Raw genomic sequence first — 23863 nt, 5'->3', positions numbered from 1 at the left:
CCCACATAAAGGAACCGGCAGAGGACCGTTGCTAACAGGCTGAGAAACCAGCTGAATGAGAAATCTCACTTGTGGGGCAAAAGAGAGAAAAACAGTTTCAGGCTGTGGAGGCAGCCAGGAGCTGAGCCCACTTCTCTCTGCCCAGCTTCTCATGAGATCTTGGATATCAAGGCTCAGCTTTCTCTCAGAGCATAGGTGTTCTTCAAGGGAGAAGGGCAAGGATCTAACAGATTCATAAAAATACTGAAAAATGGGCTAACACTGGGCATAATCTCAAGGTGCAGAGAAGATAATGCTTGGGGTTCACCATCCATGAAGGAGAATGGGTCCTGGGAAAGCCACCAGGTTATCAGCTGAGACCCATGAGTCAGGATGACTCTCAAGCTTAAAAGAGTCTTACAAGCCTACAGAGCCCCTGGTTGTCCTCAGCCCCTGGTTGGCTTGGGCAACTTGACCCCACTCTGTCTACCTATTGGGAGGGTGATCTTCTGAGTCTCTTTGTTCCCCAGGCAATGTCGGACAGCTCTTTGAAACCTCACCAGATATGTCCAGAAACAGCATTAAAGGGGAACAGAAAGAGACCACAAGAGCAAGCTCCAAGGACTTAGTTATTGGAATCCTTAGACAAGGTCTCAAAAGGAGCTATAACAAGGATGATTCAGAAAATACACTGCACGGTGGAGAATTTCACCAGATAATGAATAGAAAAGAATAAACCTGAAATTTGGCAATTAAAGGAATTCCTTTAAGAATCAAAAGGGCATCCTGCCATTCGTTACAAGGTGGTTGAACAAGAAGCATATCCTGCTCTGTGAAATAAGCCAGTCACAGGATAGCACAGCATGACCCCACTTAGGGGCTGGAGGCTTGGCCCTGGGGGTTATTGCTCAGTTGAGTACAAAGTTTCATCTGTGCTAAATGAACAAGCTCCAGAAGCTCCTGGTACAGCACGGCATCTGCACCTCACAGTACTGTTCCACGTACTTCAAATTAAGAGGGTGGATTTCCGTTAAGTGTGCTTCCCACCAAAACCAAACCAAAGCATCCAACACCCTCCAAAATTTCCCTCGTGTCCCTTTTTTGTTTTTGTTTTTGTTTTTTTTAAGTATGTTACCTTGGTCGTCCTAATATCACTGGTGTTTGCATCTATCCAAACTTCTCAAATTGCACCCATTAAATGTGCAGTCCTGTGTACATCATACCTCTATGATGCTGTCGAAGAAAACCGAAAATAGAGGTGTTCAAAGGCACATTCAATGGAAAAATAAATGATCTGTAACACTCACTTCTCTCCAGGAAGCCATGAGGGAGAAGGGCAGAAGCTGAGATTTCCAACCAATTTTGGGCAGCAGCAGTAGTAGTAGTGGGTCAGGGTCAAGACCACGCTTCTGGTTACTGTGGCAAGGGGTCCCGTGTTAATATTTGTGCCTGAGTTGGCCACCCAAGCAAAACGACGGTCTGCAGTTTTCTTTCCTAACTCTGCTTTCCTTTTCTTTTTATATATATACATTTTAATTCCCTTGAATTTTTCTTATTGTTTGGCAGAGTTTAAATGTCATTATTTTATAGGAAACAGAGGAATGGGAGAAAGAACTGTACTCACAGTTCTGCATAAAATGAAAAATAATCTTAAAAAATTTTCATACAGGACATACTGTGCATTGGGAGAGTGGAGTGATTGGAGCATCACGGCTTTAGAGAGGCTGGCAGGGAGTCGGACTGCAAGCACCATCTCCGCCTCGCTGGGAGGCGCAGCCTAGTTCTGTAACCCTCCGGAGCTCACTGGCCCATCCTGATGTGGAGCTGAGGATGCATCCCCACCCCTCCAGCGCCACCTGAGAATGAACTGACATGAGCTGCATACAGCACCTAATGTACAAGTCAAAAGTGCAATGCCATCCCCATCATCATACTGTTGTACTTGTAATGGACTATCCTAATCCTTGTCGCCCCTCCGACAGGCAGGTGCTACAGAACTAGCCAAGCCAGGCCCGACCTCCCCAGGGCACATGAGGGGGCTGCCTGTCTTGAAAGAGTCCCTTGGCTTTATCTTCTGAGCGCTTCCTCTGCACCAAACGCCCTCCTTATGTTGCCTGTGTTTGACGTTTTCTTGTACCAAGAGGGTCTTTGATAGAGACCTTTGAGACACATTATTTCATAGTGAAGTGTGCCCTGTGTAGGGGACGGGTCCATGAGCCATGACCTTGGGCTTGATGGGGCTGCTCTCATCACAGAGCTTGGGGGACACTCTGTGTTGAGAAATGGTGGGCAGTCAGCAGCTGGGGAAGGGTTGCAGCCCTGAGTCAGGTGCGTGGCACATCCCAGGTCTGTCACCCTCAGCGTGTGGTAACTTGATGAGTTTCTAGACTTCAGTCAGATGACACAAATTCCTGACTATATTGTGTCTGAACCTTAGTTAACAGCCAATAAATCGGTTTTAATACATGACGATGATTTTACACTTATCAATATCACTGTCCCTTTCACAGAAGGAAGTAGCTTCTAATACTAAAACTCGGCCCAAGGCCTTGTTCTTTCATGTTCTTATTTCACCAGATATTTCTGAGTGCCTTACCATGGAGTGGAAGTGGGCAGCAAGACAAATTCCCTGCTTACATGGAATTTATAGAACTTATTTTGAGAGGAAACCAGAAATAAGCACAGTAACGAACACATGGATAATTTCACGCGGGGATAAGAGCTGGCATCGTTCAGCAGGAACAGGGTTTTGAGATTGATCGGGTGAGGATGGTCAGGGAGGACTTGCCTGGGAGGGGTTGGGGGGGTAACTATGTGTAGAGTCCTGAACACCTTAGGAGCAGGTCAAGCCATGATGATCCATGGAAGGGAGTTCTCAGCAGGGAGAGATCTGAAGCTGCTGGTAGAGGGAGGCCTGGAGGCTGCAGGGCCCCTTCCCATCACTGATTCTCTGAAAAGGACTACAAGCATCCTTTCAAATGGTCTTTTTCTAGATTGTACCATTTTCCAATGGAACTCATTATATCATGGTAGGTAGTTCTGGGACCACAGAGACACAGAACAAGGTGGGCTGTGTTCTTCTCCATCCGGCTCTGGGTGTGGGCAGCAGGAGACCATCGCAGAGCAGGGCTCCCTTCTGGCGGCCTCAGCCCAGGCACAGGACAGCTCCCCCTGGCTCTAAGTTCCCCTTCCCACAGGAAGGGGGAGAAAAGACAGGAAAGGCTGCATCTCTAGTGCATCTGACCACAATTTAAACGGGGGGGAAAGCTGCATTCCCTGCGTACTGAGCGGGAAAAGAAGTGTAGACGTGAAAACCTTTGAATAAGCAATTAACTGGGTGGTAGCACAGGGCAGCGAAAAGAAAGATGAATTGCCCGGAATAAAGGCCGGGAAGGAAGATGAAAAGTGTTCCTGTGGTAAAGGAACTCTGATGCAAGCCACCACGAGATAAAGAAGCAATTGTTTGATATGAGAACAATGAGGTGGCAACTCTCCAGGCCACAAAGGCAGACACCTCTCGTGGCTTCCAGAGGGACAACAGGTGCTTTCACTGCTTGTTGATGAGTTTTAGCTACGCTGTGCCCAGTGCCTACTACGTGCTCCTCTACTCCTCCCTGGACAGCCTGTGCTGAAACCTCTTTCCTGACTTCCTGGCAGGATCGGTTGCTCTAGATGTTCAGTGGCTCGGGATAAGGTGCCCAGGGGCGTAACTTTATTTCTCTCCCTCTTGCTGGTTGGTGAGCTCTGGAGGAGGCGGGAGTGGGTTCAGGGCTTTTACTCATTTCTAAAAGTGTGTTTTCGTTCTTGTTGGATGGAGACATTCTTTTTAAAAGGAAATTGGGAAGATAAGCAGATAGAGATACAAGAAAGGAATCCAACTGACAGTCATCTACTAAGACCTATTAGCTCAGATTCCAGTAATCCGTAGGACAGAAGTCTCTTCTCTCCAGGAGCTCAATATCTAGAGAGAGCAACAGATACGTAAAGCTGCCATTTCAGTATAATGGGTTAAAGGCTTAGCTGGGGGTGTCCTGAATGTTATTGGGGGTGCATGGGTTATTTTTCTTGGCCAGTTGAAAAATCGGGGAGGAGAGGCTTCCTGGAGGAGGCAAGGTCTGATCTGATTTGAATCTAGAAGAATAGATAAAAGCTGATCAGGCAAAGGAGTGGGGTGGGGGGGCACCATGTAGCGGCAGGCATGTGTGCAAAGACCTGAGGGCCTGACTGAATCTGGTTCTTTCTGCCAATTTCAGGGAGGCAGGGGCTCCTGGTAAGTGAGGTATGAAAAGGGGTTGGCCAAATCACCTGGGATGGAAGCAGAGGGAAGAGGTGTCCGGGCCAGATCAGCTCAGGCTGTTGGCCATGATGGGTTCCCACTCCCCACAGGCCCTGGGGAGGAGCAGGAGACCTGATCAGAGTGACATTTTAAGATGTCATTCCACAAGCCAGGTTTGGAGTGAACAGGGCAGGATGAAGCAGAGAGACCATTAGGACACTGTTGAAATATCTCCTGGTGGAATTATGGTGGCTTCATCCTAGGCAAGGGCTAGAAATGAGAAGAGCCAGTAAAGGTAGAGCAATTCAAAGCAGGGATCCATGGTGCAGGGTTGACAGTAGAGAATCCGTGATGTGTGGGGCTAAATTTCAGACTTTCATCATGTCTACATTTGTATTTAAACTTCAAATGAAAAATTTAAAATGACTCGCATTGTGCAAGTTGTATGAAATATGTTAACAACTACAAGTCAAAGAATTAAGAACAATTCAAGTGGAATCTTCTGATCTATGTAACTTTTAGGGCCTGATCCAAGAATATATGGGGCTCTTTGTTTTAAAAAATATATATATATTGGGATGCCTGGGTGGCTCAGCAGTTGAGTGTCTGCCTTCGGCTCAGGGCATGATCCTGGAGTCTCAGGATCGAGTCCCACATCGGGCTCCCAGTGAGGAGCCTGCCTCCTATGTCTCTTCTATGTCCCTGCTTCTGTGTGTCTCTCTCATGAATGAATAAATAAAATCTTAAAAAATATATATTGGGGAAACAGTACTAGTAAATATTGAGGAGTCTCATGCTCTGAGTAGGTACTACCAGGAAATATTCTAAAACATGAAACTTTTCTCCTGAGGTCTCTGCACAGGCTATGGTGTTTTTCCTGGCTTTTTCAATTTTTTTTTAACCTAGAACGACATTATTTGAGTGAATTTTACTGTTCATCTTTGTCGTCTTTGCAACGTGCGATGCTAGTTTTTCTTTTTTTTTCTTTTTTTTTCTTTTTTTTCTTTTTTAATTTTTTTAAATTAATTTTTATTGGTGTTCAATTTACCAACATACAGAAAAACACCCAGTGCTCATCCCGTCAAGTGTCCACCTCAGTGCCCGTCACCCATTCCGCTCCAACACCCGCCCTCCTCCCCCCCTTCCACCACCCCTAGTTCGTTTCCCCGAGTTAGGAGTCTTTATGTTCTGTCTCCCTTCCTGATATTTCCCAACATTTCTTCTCCCTTCCTTTATATTCCCTTTCACTATTACTTATATTCCCCAAATGAATGAGAACATACACTGCTTGTCCTTCTCCGATTGACTTATTTCACTCAGCGTAATACCCTCCAGTTCCATCCACGTTGAAGCAAATGGTGGGTATTTGTCATTTCTAATGGCTGAGTAATATTCCATTGTATACATAGACCACATCTTCTTTATCCATCATCTTTCGATGGACACCGAGGCTCCTTCCACAGTTTGGCTATTGTGGCCATTGCTGATAGAAACATCGGGGTGCAGGTGTCCTGGCGTTTCATTGCATCTGAATCTTTGGGGTAAATCCCCAACAGTGCAATTGCTGGGTCGTAGGGCAGGTCTATTTTTAACTCTTTGAGGAACCTCCACACAGTTTTCCAGAGTGGCTGCACCAGTTCACATTCCCACCAACAGTGTAAGAGGGTTCCCTTTTCTCCGCATCCTCTCCAACATTTGTTGTTTCCTGCCTTGTTAATTTTCCCCATTCTCACTGGTGTGAGGTGGGATCTCATTGTGGTTTTGATTTGTATTTCCCTGATGGCAAGTGATGCAGAGCATTTTCTCATGTGCATGTTGGCCATGTCCATGTCTTCCTCTGTGAGATTTCTCTTCATGTCTTTTGCCCATTTCATGATTGGGTTGTTTGTTTCTTTGGTGTTGAGTTTAATAAGTTCTTTATAGATTTTGGAAACTAGCCCTTTATCTGATACGTCATTTGCAAATATCTTCTCCCATTCTGTAGGTTGTCTTTTAGTTTTGTTGACTGTATCTTTTGCTGTGCAAAAGCTTCTTATCTTGATGAAGTCCCAATAGTTCATTTTTGCTTTTTTTGCATTTTTTTATTGTTACATATATATATTTTAATTTTAATACAGAGTCAGATTTTAGAAGCTGTACAAAGGAGAGCCAAAAACACTTTACACATTCATGATTAGCTTTAGTATTTTTTACGGTACATACTGAAAATGTTATTTACTAGTAAGGAATGCCAAGTGTGTCCATCACCATTTGAATAGCTTGTAGGGGATTTGTGATTTCTTCACAAATCTAGTAACTACCTCTAGGTGCTTTAAGGCCTCAAGAATAGCAGAAAGGTGCTTCTAGGTCAAAAGATAATGAAGTGCAAGCTCAGTTCTTTTGTAAAGTTTGTTTTCTTCTCGAATCTCCCTGTTAACAAGTTGAAGACTTAGTCGTATAGCTTTAATTTTTGTACAATCATTTTTCTTCCTCCAAGAGTATCCTCTCCATAATGCCTGAATTCTACTGATTGCATTATTAAATTTTTCCTGTTTTTTACGGAGGAGGAAACGGCGTAGTGCTTTCTGTATTACTGATGCAGCTCTATTCTGCTGGCTCATACATTCTGGAACTTCATGCTGACTTGTGAGGATGTTAGGGTATTTCTGAGCAAACCTCTTTTGCTGTAATCTTGTTCGAAACCACCTCTGGATACAGATGACTGCATTAACCTGCTTGTTAGCATTCTTCATAGACATGTGATGTTTATATGCTCTTTGAATTTTAAGAGCAGACAGGTGATAATATGCAGCTGCTGTGAAGTGAAGAAGTCTGATTTTGGTTCTTTGTTCTGAAATTCTTTTTCTTAGTAACCAACCACGCACTAGTGCTTGTAGAACAACTGTAGATTTTTTTAATTCTACATATTTTATCCTTTGACATTTTCCGGCCTTTCTGGCTCGTATATATCTCTGTATGGTCAAAGCAGCAGACTTCTGCCGGAGAAAGACCTGCCTTGCTTTGTATCTTCTAAAATTCGCTTGGATCAAACAAGCAGCTTGATGTCTTTTCATCATTAAGAAGTGTTCACGAGCTATTCTTCCAGAAAGTATAGCCCTCCATTTTCTCTGAATGATAATTGTTGATGCTCTCACATTCAGAAACCGTGTTCTCTCCCGTTTGGTGTAGAAGCAAACTTGAATGATTTTAACAGCTTTTAATACAGCTAGATAGTCTTTACGTGCTTTCCAATACCTATACCAGGCTTGAATCTTGCAGGCAGCTTTCACTTGATGTAAATATTTCCTGGCTTTATAGCTCCTCCACACAGCCTGGATTTTTATGGTGCTATCTTTAATTTTCTGAAACCTCCGTTTCTGTATAAATCCTCTCGTTCTAGCTTGAATCATGATAATGCTGCTCCTAATTTGTAAATATACTTGTCTTTGATGTTTTGTAGACAAAAAGGCTCGGTGGTGATTTTGTAAGACGACTGCTGCCTTCCTGTACAATAAAAACTGCCTTCTTGTTTGCCACGTCCTGAAGTACTGCTGGAGGGTCACCGCAGCTCTTTTCTGCTGGACAAACCTTCTCCGACACACGGCCATCTGAAGGAAGTACTGAATGCGCAGGGCACACTTCTGTGTTTCCAATTTCCTTGTGACCATCTCGCAGAAAGCTCTTTGAGTCGCTACTAGAGCCTCTCTCTGGGGGTACTCGGCCTCTTGTGAACAAGTGACCAGGGAAGCTCCACGCCACTTCTGAGTCCTAAGTGCTGAGCCGTGAACAGCTGCACACTGAGCTTCGGTTCTGCAAGAGCAGAAGGCAGACTGCTTAGCACTGGCTACCACGTTTACCTCCGAGAGGGTTTTCAGTCTCTCTTTAACCTTCATGCCCCTAAAAGCAGCCTGAATAATTCGCACAGACTTCTGAACTGCCAAAAAATGTTCCCTTTCCACTTTTACTCGGATATAGGACCTAAAATAATTCTGTATTACAGCAACGGCGGTTTTCTTTGCTTGATAATCGAGTTTGGCTCTGTGCATTCGGTAGAATGACTGAATTCGTGTGGCAGCCGGGTGCCTATGGTGCATGTCCTCTTGCACCTTACAACTTCTATATGAAGACTGTGTACACACGACTGCCTGGGTGCGCACTGCAGTTAGTGCCTGTATCGTCTTTGGACAAAAATTACATTTGCTCTCAAGTGGAGATAATGCTTCCTTACTTTGGAGGCTTTAAAATGCTTCTGAATAATAGTGGCAGCCTGATGCTGTTCCTGAATCGGTTTCCTTAGGATCATGTCCCGGAAATCTGCTTCAGTGCAGGCTGCTGCTGCATTCCTGAGTGCACTGTGTTGAAGAGCTTTCTTTTTATTTGCTCTATATTTTTCTTGTATTACTTTTGTAGCCCACTGGATCTCTTGGTAAAAAAGATACTGCCTATACATTCTGTATGTGCTTTGTATTAGGATAGCAGCTCTGTGTTTTTCCCTTAAAAGCTGTCTTGCTTTCATTCCCTTATATGCAGCCTGAATGATCAAAGCAGAACGTATCTGTCGAACAGAATTTTCTCTTTGCAATTTTGCAGCCCTGTATGTTCTGTAATGTTGCTGAATTAAAATGGAGGCATGTTTCCAGGTCTGAAATGTAACATATGTTCTGTGCATTCTGTAAGTGGCCTGGATGAGAACCGCAGCCCTGTGCATCTCTTGCAGCTTCTTCTTTGCCACCAGCCTTGGGTAAGATGACTGGATTGTAATGACCGCTTTTTTTAATTTCAAGAATTGGTGCAAGTGATGCCTGGCACAAATGGTGGCCCGGGATTTTCTCTGAACAAAAACAGTAGCTCTTTTGAGGGAAATGAACCTTTTCTTCATCACTAAAGATCTAAACGTGCTTTGAATAAGGGTCGCAGAGGAATGCATGTTTTTCAAATGTTCTCTTTGCCTTTGTGGATGTATCTTGCAAGAAGTTACTGTGGCCAAGTTCAAAAAGTGTTCTGCCTGTGTTCTCCTCTAGGATTTTGATGGACTCTTGTCTCACATTTAGATCTCTCATCCATTTTGAGTTTATCTTTGTGTATGGTGAAAGAGAGTGGTCCAGTTTCATTCTTCTGCATGTGGATGTCCAATTTTCCCACCACCATTTATTGAAGAGACTGTCTTTCTTCCAGTGGATAGTCTTTCCTCCTTTATCGAATATTAGATGACCATATATTTCAGGGTCCACTTCTGGGTTCTCTATTCTGTTCCATTGATCTATGTGTCTGTTTTTGTGCCAGTACCACACTGTCTTGATGACCACAGCTTTGTAGTACAACCTGAAATCTGGCATTGTGATGCCCCCAGCTATGGTTTTCTTTTTTAAAATTCCCCTGGCTATTCGGGGTCTTTTCTGATTCCACACAAATCTTAAAATAATTTGTTCTAACTCTCTGAAGAAAGTCCATGGTATTTTTTTTTTATTTTTAATTTTATTTATTTATGATAGTCATACAGAGAGAAAGAGAGAGAGGCAGAGACACAGGCAGAGGGAGAAGCAGGCTCCATGCGCCGGGAGCCTGATGTGGGATTCGATCCCGGGTCTCCAGGATCGCGCCCTGGGCCAAAGGCAGGCGCCAAACCGCTGCGCCACCCAGGGATCCCAAGTCCATGGTATTTTGATAGGGATTGCATTAAACGTGTAAATTGCCCTGGGTAACATTGACATTTTTACAATATTAATTCTGCCAATCCATGAGCATGGAATATTTTTCCATCTCTTTGTTACTTGCTCAATTTCTTTCAGAAGTGTTCTATAGTTTTTAGGGTACAGATCCTTTACCTCTTTGGTTAGGTTTATTCCTAGGTATCTTATGCTTTTGGGTGCAATTGTAAATGGGATTGACTCCTTAATTTCTCTTTCTTCAGTCTCATTGTTAGTGTGTAGAAATGCCATTGATTTCTGGGCATTGATTTTGTATCCTGCCACGGTACCAAATTACTGTATGAGTTCTAGCAATCTTGGGGTGGAGGCTTTTGGGTTTTCTATGTAGAGTATCATGTCATCAGTGAAGAGGGAGAGTTTGACTTCTTCTTTGCCAATTTGAATGCCTTTAATGTCTTTTTGTTGTCTGATTGCTGAGGCGAGGACTTCCAGTACTCTGTTGAATAGCAGTGGTGAGAGTGGACATCCCTGTCCTGTTTCTGATCTTAGGGGAAAGGCTCCAAGTGCTTCCCCATTGAGAATGATATTTGCTGTGGGCTTTTCGTAGATGGCTTTTAAGGTATCAAAGAAAGTTCCCTCTGTCCCAACATTCTGAAGGGTTTTGTTCAGGAATGGATGCTGTATTTTGTCAAATGCTTTCTCTGCATCTAATGAGAGTATCATATGGTTCTTGGTTTTTCTCTTGCTGATATGATGAATCACATTGATGGTTTTATGAGTGTTGAACCAGCCTTGTGTCCCGGGGATAAATCCTACTTGGTCATGGTGAATAATTTTCTTAATGTGTTGTTGGATCCTATTGGCTAGTATCTTGTTGAGAATTTTTGCATCCATATTCATCAGGGATAGTGGTCTGTAATTCTCCTTTTTGGTGGGGTCTTTGTCTGGTTTCAGAATTAAGGTGATGGTGGCCTCATAGAACGAATTTGGAAGTACTCCATCTCTTTCTATCTTTCCAAACAGCTTTAGTACAATAGGTATGATTTCTTCTTTAAACGTTTGATAGAATTGCCCTGGGAAGCCATCTGGCCCTGGACTCTTGTTTCTTGGGAGGTTTTTGATGACTGATTCAATTTCCTCTCTGGTTATTGGCCTGTTCAGGTTTCCTATTTATTCCTGCTCCAGTTTTGGTAGTTTGTGGCTTTCCAGGAATGAGTCCATTTCTTCTAGATTTCCTAATTTATTGGCGTAGAGCTGTTCATAATATGTTTTTAAAATCGTTTGTATTTCCTTGGTGTTGGTAGTGATCTCTCTGTTCTCATTCATGATTTTATTAATATGAGTCTTCTCTCTCTTCTTTTTAATAAGGTTGGCTAATGGTTTATCTATCTTATTAATTCTTTCAAGGAACCAACTCCCGGTTCTGTTGATCTGTTCCACAGTTCTTTTCGTCTCGATTTCATTTAGATCTGCTCCAATTTTAATTAACTGTCTTCTTCTGCTGGGGGTGGGGTCTATTTGTTGCTTTTTCTCTAGTTCCTTTATGTGTAAGGTGAGCTTTTGAATTTGAGTTCTTTCCAGTTTTTGAATGGATGCTTGTATTGCGATGTGTTTCCCCCTCAGTACTGCTTTTGCTGCATCCCAAAGATTTTGAACGGTTGTATCTTCATTCTCATTAGTTTCCATGAATCTTTTTAATTCTTCCTTAATTTCCTGGCTGACCTTTTCATCTTATAGCAGGATGGTCCTTAACCTCCACATGTTTGTGGTCCTTCCAAACTTCTTGTTGTGATTAAGTTCTAATTTCAAGGCATTATGGTCTGAGAATATACAGGGGACTATCCCGATCTTTTGGTATCGGTTCAGACCCAATTTGTGACCCAGGATGTGGTCTATTCTGGAGAAAGTTCCACATGCACTTGAGAAGAATGTGTATTCAGTTGAGTTTGGATGTAAAGTTCTGTAGATATCTGTGAAATCCATCTGGTCCAGTGTATCATTTAAAGCTCTCGTTTCTTTGGAGATGTTGTGCTTAGAAGACCTATCGAGGGTAGAAAGAGCTAGATTGAAGTCACCAAGTATAAGTGTATTATTATCAAAGTATTTCTTGAGTTTGGTTATTAATTGGTTTAAATATTTGGCAGCTCCCACATTCGGGGCGTATATATTGAGGATTGTTAAGTCCTCTTTTTGGATAGATCCTTTGAGTATGAGATAGTGTCCCACTTCATCTCTCACTATAGTCTTCGGGGTAAATTTTAATTTATCTGATATAAGGATGGCTACCCCTGGTTTCTTTTGAGGACCATTTGAATGGTAAATGGTTCTCCAACCTTTTATTTTCAGGTTGTAGGTGTCCTTCTGTCTAAAATGAGTCTCTTGTAGACAGCAAATAGATGGGTCCTGCTTTTTTATCCAGTCTGAAACCCTGCGCCTTTTGATGGGGTCATTAAGCCTGTTCACGTTCAGAGTTACTATTGACAGATATGAGTTTAGTGTCATCATGATATCTATTCAGTCCTTGTTCTTGTGGATTGTTCCACTGAACTTCTTCTTAAAGGGGAATTTTAAGAGTCCCCCTTAAAATTTCTTGCAGAGCTGGTTTGGAGGTCGCATATTCTTTCAGTTCCTGCCTGTCTTGGAAGCTCTTTATCTTTCCTTCTATTCTGAATGAGAGCCTTGCTGGATAAAGTATTCTTAGTTGCATGTTCTTCTCAGTTAGAACCCTGAATATATCCTGCCAGCCCTTTCTGGCCTGCCAGGTCTCTGTGGAGAGGTCTGCTGTTACCCTAATATTCCTCCCCATAAAAGTCAGGGACTTTTTTTCCCTTGCTGCTTTAAGGATCTTCTCCTTATCTTTGGAATTTGCAAGCTTCACTATTAAATGTCGAGGTGTTGAACGGTTTTTGATTTAAGGGGGGGATCTCTCTATTTCCTGGATCTGAATTCCTGTTTCCCTTCCCAGATTCGGAAAGTTTTCAGCTAGGATTTGTTCAAATACATATTCTGGCCCTCTGTCCCTTTCGGCGCCCTCGGGAACCCCAATTAAACATCGGTTTTTCTTCCTCCGGCTGTCATTTATCTCCCTTAATCTATCCTGTTCTTTTAATTGCCTGTCTCTTTTTTCCTCAGTTTCCCTCTTTGCCATCAACTTGTCTTCTATGTCACTCACTCGTTCTTCCACCTCGTTAAGCCTCGTCGTTAGGACTTCTAGCTTGGATTGGATCTCATTTAATTGATTTTTAATTTCTGCCTGATTAGATCTAAATTCTGCAGTCATGAAGTCTCCTGAGTCCTTTATGGTTCTTTCTAGAGCCACCAGTAGCTGTATAATAGTGCTTCTGAATTGGCTTTCTGGCTTGAATTGTAATCCAGATTTTGTAACTCTGTGAGAGAGAGGGCTGTTTCTGATTCTTTTTTTGGAGGTGAGGTTTTTCTTCTAGTCATTTTGCTCAGTGCAGAGTGGCCAAAAACAAGTTGTGTTGGGAAAAGGAGAAAAAAAGAGAGAAGGAAAGAAAAGAGAAAAAGAAAAAAGAGAAAGAAGAACAAAAGGGGGGGAAAGAAGAAAAAGAAAGGAGAGAAACAAAGGGGGGGTGGGGTGGAGGAAGCAATCAGAAATCAAGGAGAAAGAAAAAAAAAAAACACAAACCAAAACAAAAACAAAAAAACACGGGGAGTATCTTCTGATTCTGTATATTTTGAGTCCCTTGACCTCCCCTGGAACTGGTCCGTCTTGCTGGTCTTCTGGGGGAGGGTCCTGCTGTGCTGATTTTCAGGTGTTAGCACTTGGGGGAGCTGCTCTGCCCCTGCCTGGTGCAGGGCTCAGTGGGGGGTGTTCACCGGTGAGGCCCCAGGGGGAACAGCCGCAGTGGCGGGGCCAGCTCTGCAGCCCTGGAGTCAGCACCCGCAGTAACTCCGGGGTTCTCCGTCTGCAGGGCCTGGGGGCTCCGGGGCGGGGCCGCTGACCTGCTCAGCTCCGGGCAGGAGAGTCCTCGCTGTCCTGGGCCCTCCCGGCCTCTGCCTGTCCCGGGGGAGGCTGGATCCTGGGCTGTGTCCCGGGCCCTGTGCTCCGGGGCCTGCGCTGTTGGATTCGCTCCCGCCCGCAGCCCCCTCTGCGGAGCCGCCGCCCGAGCCCCTCCGAGCCACTCCGGGTCCCGGGTCCCGCCGTGCGTGCTGTAGCCCTTTGGGAGCTCGGCGCACTCTCAGGGGCGCAGGTGCCTGTTAGTTTCCCGGCAGCCCGAGGGCATCCCCGCCCTCCGGGGTCCTGCTCTAATTCCTCGCGGGCCCCTCCCCCTTGGAGGCCTTTTGTTTCTTTATTTCTTTTTCCCGGTCTTCCTACCTTGATAGAAGTGTGAACTCTTCTCACTGTAGCGTTCCAGCTGGTCTCTCTTTAAATCTCAGGCCGAATTCGTAGATTTTCAGGATGATTTGAAGGTTATCTAGGTAATTTGTTGGGGACGGGTGACTTGGGGACCCTCCTCTTCCACCGTCTTGCCCCTCCTCCAGCACAAATTTATTTTTCAGAGTCCTGGAGAGGGAAATCCAGGATTCAGTGTCTGGTAGGTATAGACCTGCTTTCTGATTCATAGACGGCTTTCTCACTGTAACCTCACATGGTGGAAGGGGTCAGAAATCTCTTTGGGGTGTCTTTTAAAAAGGCACTAATGCCATTCCTGAGGCCCCTACCTTGATGGTCTACTCACCTCTCATAGCCCCACCTGCAAATACTATCATCGTGGGAATTAGATTTCAACAGATATATTTTAGAAGGACCCAAACTTTGTTTATAACACCTGCTCTGCCACAAATACCCCAATTTGAAAAGTGCCTTTAAATGTTTGATTAACATCTGCAGGAAGAATTAAATCAAAACTGCTAAATATTGGGGCACCTGGGTGGCTCAGTGGTTGAGTGTCTGCCTTTGGCTCAGATAGTGATCCCAGGGTCCCAGGATCAAGTCCCGCGTCAGGCTCTCCTCGCTAGACTGCTTCTCCCTCTGCCTATGTCTCTGCCTCTCTGTGTTTCATGAATAAATAAAATAAAATATGTTTTCAAAAAGCTTTAAAAAAACCCTGCTAAATATTTTCCCAGTACTGTAATCCAGCCAAGAAAAGTTGAGGTGACATTTTTGATTAAGAAGTATTTGTTAGGTAAAGCAATGTTTTTTAAATGTCATTCTTCATTACAACTATATACTGTTGTTGAGATCATAAATTCTTTTTCCTTAGAATGCTTTGCTGAATCTGACATGTATAATCATCTAATTTCACTTATAAATAATTTCGATGAACTTCTGCCCTAATTATGGTCTATATCAATAATATCTTTTCTGTCCATGTTCTTTGCCTCCTTTCCCGTGTCTCTGCTGGAGAGAGACAGCAGAGTTCTATCCCCTGGATACTTCTCCTTTACTTCCATGGTACCTTACTATTATGTTCCTTGGTGGTTTTCAAGGTCGTACCTCCTGCTGTGCACTATTATGTACATTTCTGTCAGTGAGTGACAGCAAAGAGGAATTTCTGGACTCTTGATCTTGTTAAAGTCACTGTCACAAAGATCAGAATTAGAATCCGTTTCAGTTTATTGCCCACTAAAATCAGAAACAAACACGTTGTAAAAGCACACAGATTCATTCAAAAGAAGAGTAGGCGGACCAATTTTCAAATCTTATTAAAAAATTCTGTTATTCTAGAACTACAGGTTATTTAGAGAATAATTTGCTGGAGTACATACTTCCCATTTTGGGTCTTTGCTTTTTATTTCTTTACAACTTTGGTTTTCTAACAACTAAGCTAGTGAACATAGTAAAGTTGAAAGTGTCTTTGTGCAGGATTGTTTAACAGAATTTCTAAGAAATGCCTTTTACATGGCTTTCCTTTGAGGAACTTTATCACAAGAAATATGCACCTGATACCCACAAATCTTGGGGGCTATAAGCAAAAGGGCCAAATATTAAAGAGGATGTTCTAATTTTTCATTAAAATTATTTATTCCCAGTCTGAATTTTCCTTTATTCTCAGTGTATTTGGTATAGAATGACAGGATTTCTAAGAGTTAAAGGAAAATCCACTTTATTGTTTTTTAAATTTTTATTTATTTATGATAGTCACAGAGAGAGAGAGGCAGAGACACAGGCAGAGGGAGAAGCAGGCTCCATGCACCGGGAGCCTGATATGGGATTCGATCCCGGGTCTCCAGGATCGCGCCCTGGGCCAAAGGCAGGTGCCAAACTGCTGCGCCACCCAGGGATTCCGGAAAATCCACTTTAGATGTTTCCTTATTAAGATATAAATAATGTTCTTGCCACTGTGATCTATTGTTACTGGTTTTATTTCCAAAGGTGAGATTTTTTTGTTCAAAGAGGTTATGACTTACGGGGCTAGACATTTTGTGGAAAAGCTAAAAAAGTGATTGGAAGTATTAGATGAGTAAGATAGAGAATTCACCATATTTGGTGAAAGATAAGGATCAGACAGCAAAAATCAAATCGATTTTTGGAGGTATAGTCTTTTGTTGCAATCTGCTAGGCTGTTAGAATTAGAAAATTGTATTATTCCCAGTCTGCTACGAATGTGACTAGTTAGACTAAAAAAAAATAGTTTTCATGATTTTTCTGCTTTGATGTACATATTTCTTACATGATATTTTGCAATAATAAAGGACTCCCAAGGAGTTATTTGGTCTATTGTTATAATAATAGTTCTTACCTTACTGTTGAAAACTTTGCAAATAAAATATAACTAAAATCCTAATTTTAAGCATTAGCCATGGAAATGAGATGGGAATTTATGCATTTAAAATTTTATTATTAAAAAAAACAAATAAATAAAATAAAATAAAATAAAATAAAATACAATAAAATTTTATTATTTACCTTATGGCCTTGAAATGGTTTAATTTACTTGTGTATGTGTGTTTCCTCATCTGTAAAATGTAGATAATAAGCTAATTTGAATGTGTAAATGGTAATTATGCCATCTAAGTTGTAAAAGTAGAGGTTTATAGTAACCATATTAATAATATTTGCAAATAGGATAAAATATTTTTTCAGTTCATAAACTTTTAAAGAAGCAGTTAAGTTGCCAGTTGCCCTTCTTATACAGAGTAGGAATATTGTGGTAACACAATATCTTATGTAGTTAAATTATTGATTGCTGACAATATGAAGAAGTTAGGATTTTTTTCAAGTTGGTCAGTGTTCTTTATTGTTTTTTTTTTTTTTCAAAAATTGTCCAAACTACTTAGAGTTCTTGTTGTAGAAGAAAGAATGAAGGTGCAGTCTTTTGTTAATTAGCATTAGTATCACACAAATAGCCTTTTCTCATTCTTCTAGAATTCTTTCTAGAATTCTTTTCTTTTTAATTGTATTTATTTATTTGACAGAAAGAGTGAGAGAGAGAGCTCACAAGCAGGCAGAGCACAGGGAGAAGGAAAGGGAGAGTGTAGAGCTTGATCCCAGGACCCTGATGCTTAACCAACTGAGGTGGTTGAGGTGGTTCCAGGTGTCCCTAGAATTATTTTCTACTAGGCTCTTGAGTCTCACCAAAGACTCAGTACTCTGTTCATTTAATACTCAGTAAGTATTTTATTTGTTTTAAGCACTTAGAAAATGGAAACCAAAATCAATTAAGGCTGTATCCTCAAGAAGCTTATCCTTTAAATAACTTGGAGAAAAATAAAGAAAAACAATTACGGTCTAAAGTCATACTGTCACGATAAGGCTAGCAGGATCTTTCTGAGGTACATATGTGGTACCTAACCTATGGGTCAAGGTAAATTAAGGTCGTTTTATTGGTAGGCTAATATCTCAGTCGGTGCTTTGGATGAGTGAACATTGGCAGAGCCAATGTTGAATGGGCAACTACTTAAAGTCCATGAGCCAAGAGACGAATTTCACATAACCAGTTTATCAATTAGTTGGACCCAAGATTTGATCCATCTCATGGATCTTAAGCCTTTGTAAGTAGCTTGATTTTATCTTAAAGAATATTAAATGGTGCTCACAGATTTTACAAATTTCAAATATATACATGGTCAATTTTGTCTTTTAAAGCATTCCCTGGAAGCAATTTGGAGTATCTATTACAGGATGGATAAGACTAATGTCTGAGAGATGTAAAAGAATTTGGTAACTTGTTATGTCCAAGTTGAAGTGGCCAGTGAGCAGTTGAGTGCTCCGGTCTGAAGGTCAGAAAACATGTTGGCCTAATGTCATGCAAAACATTTTATGTCAGTGGTAAATTTATAGCCCCTGGAATTAATATCTGGATTATCTTTATTTCCAGTGCTCTTGGTATTCAAAGACAGTAGAACTGACTTGAGACCACCGTTTCAGATTCTAATATTCTGGAGAATCAGTCAGAAAACTTCTTAAGGGCTTTTAGTAAATATTTAGGCTTCTTGGCCTTATAGTTTCTGTCAAAGCTACTCAACACTGCTGTTGTAGCTGGAAAGCAGCCACAGACAAATGTAAATGAGTGGATGTGGCTGTGTTCCAAGAGAACTTTATTTACAAAAGGAGGCACATGGGTCTCTGGCTGTAGTTTGCCTTTTGGAACATGGCTAATAGAATTAAAACCATAATACTTTAATTTCAGTATATTTGGTGGAAGGAGTAGATCTTTAACTTTATTACATACCCTGAAATTGTTTCCCTTTGGTCTCTCTTTTTTTTTAATAGATATAATTAGTTTTACCATGGGCCATGGACAAGAAGACCAAATCATATGGTGATAACCCAGAACAAATATACTAGACATTTGGAATAACAGCATCTTAAACATTCATAATGATGAGCCAGTAGCGTTGTCTGTGCATGTGAAGTCCATAGATGCTTAACATGAGTTATTTTACCAAAAAAAACCCCAAATTATTCTAAGTTCTAAAAAATATATATAGCTTTTATATATATATATATACATGTCTGACATTCATTAAACTGATTTGGATTAGGTCTTGGTTGAGGTTGCTATTATTTTTCTGTCTTTTTTAATGGAATAGTACATTCTATTTTTCAGTTACCAACTCGAAGTGGATTAGCAACAAATTTTTAATTTCTCTAGTTAAAATAGGATACAATTATGACTTTACCATTAAATTATTTTCTTCTGGGATTTTAACTGAGTAAGAGTCTAACATTAATTCTAATTGCAGCTCTATTAAATACCGAAGAGAATGCTCTCCTACTAGTATGTATAGATGTATGGCCAGCAGAGGTAATTGCAAACAGCCACAGGAAAAGAAATGCTTTTAAGGCTTTGCTGAAACACAGATGCAAACAATGTGGCATAGTTGGAAAACTGAAATCGAAACCGCCGGCCTATCAACCTTGCATGCAGCTTTAAGAAATATTCTTTGCTTAAAAACAAACCTGAGTTGACTCTAAGCCCCAAAGAGTTATGAACAGAAACTAGTCTTGAAAAAAAAGGCTGAAGGTTATAATCAAAGGGCATATTTTGTGTGTGCCCAGTGGGGAAAGCACTTTGGAAACTACCTTGGCTTTTGAGCCACACAACCTTAGATCACTTTCACTGTCAGATAGAATGTCTGCAAACCTGGGGAAAAACATCAAAAGGGTCTCTCTCTCTCTCTCTCTCTCTTTCTCTCTTTTTTTTCTAGTGGTATGTGAAAAAATAAAGATAAGGTTTGAAATGTTTTTCTCTGAATTAGAGTTAAACATATGACGGATTCTGGCTTGGAGAAAAAAATGAAATTTCTTGAAGTCTAGCTTTTTGAAATGTAATTCCTATGCATAGATCGCAGGATGTATCTTCATAACACATGCCAGGGACATGGTCAAGGATGGAAATGCCTGGTTTAGTTGTCCTTAGTTTGATTAACTTTTGCAGAGGGTGACAATAATATCTACTGAATGCCAGGCTAATACGTGTACATTAAGATACATAATCTGATCTTCACCACTATATTTCAAAGTTAGTAATGAGTTATTTTTATTAATGAATTATAATTATTAATACTTCTAAAGAACCTATTATAATAATAAAATATTAAAAAGATGAAATATAAAAAGGAAGTCACAAATGCCACTATTTTAATTTGTCTACTTTGTTTAAATATACGAATGTCTTCCAGTGTTTATGAAGTTAGCAGCTTAATTTCTCTCACTTCATCTTGGCCATCCTACATCCTTGCATCAACTATCCCTTAAAGTATTTTTCATCTGCCAATTAGTGTCCAATAACATGTTGCTTAGATTTGAAAGTTTAATCAAATTCATTCTTTCTGCATATTTAATGTACATATAATTAGTGCTGGCTATATATTAGAGCACTAAAATCTTTTGATTTCTTTATGACAATGTCTTCTGTAAATGAGAGAAGCATAAATAAAATTCTAAGAAATATGAAAGAAGATCAAGAGAAATCCATTCACTTAACAAGAATTTTTAACCCCTACTCAAGTAGTTTGTGAGCTTATGGATATGGAAAGATGAATATGGCACAGTATATCTTATTTCAGAATGTCCAACTCTGGTGCAGAGCTCAGCAAGCTTTTCCTGAACAGGGTCAGATAATGAATATTTCAGGATTGTATTATATATCGCAGGTTCTGTGGCAACTCCTCAGCATTGCCACTGTTGCATAAAAGCATCCATAGACAATATGGAAACAAATGAGTACCACAATGGTAATATAAAAACTGCTTACAAAAACAGAGGGTCATATAGGGGCTAATGTACAAAATTTATCAACCAACCACTGGTCTCATGTGTAATAAGGAAATTATTAAATTTAAATGTGATAGTTCTAGAATAGAAATGATTAAAGGATGTAGAGTTTCAATTTCTCTGAGGGAAGGAATGCTTTACATAGAATGTGACATTTTAAGTACGTACTAAAATAATGTGTTAAAATTAACTAACTCGAGAACATAGAGAGTAGCTATTGAAAAGTCCCGAACACAAACCCCCAAAAGACCATCAAGTTCTTAAATCTGGCAATAGAACATAGCATATGTGCCCAGAGGTGAGGCTGGCAGTATTATCGGTGTCTCATATGGAATCCTCATGTATTTGGTTGGTGTTCACTGTCTAACCATCAATGATGTTGATTGACATCAAGAGAGTGAAATGACAGCTCTGTGTTAGGAGAATACTTCTGGTAAGACCTGGAAACTGAAGGACCTGGCAGTGGTCACCGGTCTGGCTGGCTTTATCAAACAAGATAATGGAAGTGTAGAATTTCTGGGAATTTGGAAGTAGGGTTGGATATTCCAGGAAACTTCAGAACAGATCAATATTTCTATGCTGTCTGAGAGGACTGAGCCTGGGAAAAATCCTTGCTTCTGAGATCAGCTGGTTCAGGTACTCAGGACACTGCCATTGGTGCTAAATTGTGTTTGCAGGCAATACCAACTCCAGAGTTTACTTGTTAGTTTTTAATGATGCAATACGATGAGACCCCTTAGCTAATTCCTACCCATAAGTATTCATGTGTGAATTTTTCTATTACTTCTTATGTATATTATAAAAACGTGCATTTTGTTTTTATTTTATTTCAAGAATGCAAATGTGGAAGAGGAGCTTATACACTTTATTCCCAGGTAGATAATGGTCTCATTTGATGGCAACGCACTCATTCAATTTTCAGTTGGATGTTGAATTACCTTATATTTTATCTTTGCTTTCCATATCTGGTCCTAATTGTCATGATGCTTCCTGCTCAGCTGCACACTAAGCCTACTTATTCTCAGAGTCATTGCCTGACACTGTTTTAAACTTCATCGGGAAGTTCTAAAGGTGGATTTTTCATTATATCAAATAGAAGAAAAAAATAGAGAGAAGTGGGGGCAGAGAAAAGACCGATGTAGAAATCAAAAAGAAAAAAGGACCTAAGGACCTACACGATAACAATAAGAGACAAAAATTAATTGACTTCAGAAGTTGAAAATGGAAACATAAGGAGTTAAAGATGATTAAAGCATTTTATTCTATATATTAGAATATATATACAACAAAATGCTTTTTTTTGGAAGATGCCAAGAAGAGTAGGCTTAGGCTCATGTTTTCCATCTCTGTACTTGTAGAATAGAGATAAGCCTGAATGAGGTATAGATAATAATGACTTTCTTCTGCATTTTAGAGAAAGGGTAGCAGGAAAAAGAGCAAGGAAGGTAGTATATTGAGATGAAGGGAAAAGAATATAAAGTGGGTGAAATTTCTTGTTGGGATGCCCATAGTTCTAGTTTTCATTGCTTGTATCAATGGTTCTAGTGTATCTGCAAGATTGAATTAGACCTAGATGTCAGGAACATTTTAGGCCAGGGCTTCATCTCAGAATGTAGATAAGTGGGCCTAAAGTTTCTCTCCTAAGAACTGACATTTCTTCCAGTATGTGGGCTTCCAGGGCTTCTCTAGTCTGATATTTTTAATCCCTCCCTGCTTACGCAGACACCTAGAAATGGAAGTGATTTCAAAAGATTAATAGAGAACAATATATACAAGTTATCTGTGAGTGATGGGATCTAAGTGGAAGACAGATGATTTTTTTTAAAGATTTTTATTTATTCATTCATTCCTGAGAGACACACACAGAGAGAGAGGCAGAGACACAGGCAGAAGGAGTAGCAGGCTCCATTCAGGAAGCCTGACATGGGACTCGATCCCAGGTCTCCAGGATCACACCCTGGGCCGAAGACAGCACTAAACCACTGAGCCACCTGGGCTTCCCTGGAAGATAGATTTTATCTAAATGATGGACCTATTGAAGTTACAGCTCAAGAGAAGTCAGAAGCCCCAGGTTCTAATTTCAGAATTATAACTACCTGAATGTGTAGCTTGGGTAATTCACTTAAACCTTTCTGATCATGTGTAAAGTAAGACAGAGCCAGATGATGGGATTCCAATCACTTTATTTATTTCGTTTTGGGTTTTTGTTGTTGTTGTTGTTGTTCTATTCACATTCCAGCCAGTTAACAACAGTGTAATATTGGTTTCAGATGTACACTTGAACTTACAACACCCAGTGTTCATTACAATAAGTGCTCTCCTTAATACCCATCTGCTGTCTAAATACCAATTCTTGGGCCTAATATTTTAATTTTGAAGGTATACAATTCATTGTCTGGCCAATGTTAAAAGCTACTATATTCCTTATTTCAACCCCCAAAGGGTCACAGAGTGAGGTGTTGACCCTCAACAAAAGAAAAGAGTAACACTTTTGTTTATGGAGAACTTCTCATTATGTTGGTAAACAGAATCTATCCCAACAGGGATTTTGAATAAAGTAATTAAAAATTCTCTTAATTTTTTAATGATTTTTTTTTACAGACACTTTAGATTTATTTATGTGAGAGTGGAGGAGGAACAGAGAGAGAGGGAGAGAGAATCTTCAGCAGACTCTGTGCTAAGCAGAGAGCCTCTCATGGAGTTTGATCTCATGACCCTGAAGTCATTACCTGAGCTGAAACCAAGAGCCATGCACTTAATTGAGTGCACCACGCAGGTGCCCTGAGAATCCTCTTTAAAATGTAAACATCACTATAGAGTTTTAGGTGTTAGTGAAAGTTGAGTAATGAGTAGAATTTGTATTTACTTTTTTTAAAGATTTTATTTATATATTCATGAGAGACACACAGAGAGATAGAAAGAGGCAGAGACACAGGCAGAGGGAGAAGCAGGCTCTATGTAGGGAGCCCGATGTGGGACTCCTGGGTCTCCAGGATCACACGCCTGGCTGCAGGTGGCACTAAAGCGCTGCACCACCAGGGCTGCCCTAAATTTGGAAATTAAACACCAGGTGCATTTTGGGGTGATGAACTATATTAAACATAATATTTATGATTATTGAAATTTATAAAGGATTCAAGGCTTGCAGGAACCTGAAGAACTACCTTTTCCTTTTTTTTTTTTTTTGTACCATTAATGAGGCTTATCTGAAGTCATCATTTTATTTATTTGTATTGGTACTTACGGTAAAACCCTCTCACAGTCAGAAGAAAAAGAATATTGTAACTGGTCCTA

At 40.7% G+C, this 23863-nt stretch overlaps 1 pseudogene; it reads right to left on the bottom strand.

Annotated features, from left to right (window-relative positions):
- Positions 1–6104: 6104 nt before the first annotated feature.
- LOC140596582 (abnormal spindle-like microcephaly-associated protein homolog pseudogene) lies at positions 6105–9178 on the bottom strand (annotated as a pseudogene).
- Between the last annotated feature and the right edge of the window lie 14685 nt (positions 9179–23863).

The sequence above is a fragment of the Vulpes vulpes genome, unplaced genomic scaffold (assembly GCF_048418805.1).
Source record: "Vulpes vulpes isolate BD-2025 unplaced genomic scaffold, VulVul3 Bu000000738, whole genome shotgun sequence".
Classification (NCBI taxonomy): Eukaryota; Metazoa; Chordata; class Mammalia; order Carnivora; family Canidae; genus Vulpes; species Vulpes vulpes.
The sequence above is the reverse complement of the archived record's forward strand: the minus strand, read 5'-3'. Positions and strand labels throughout refer to the sequence as shown.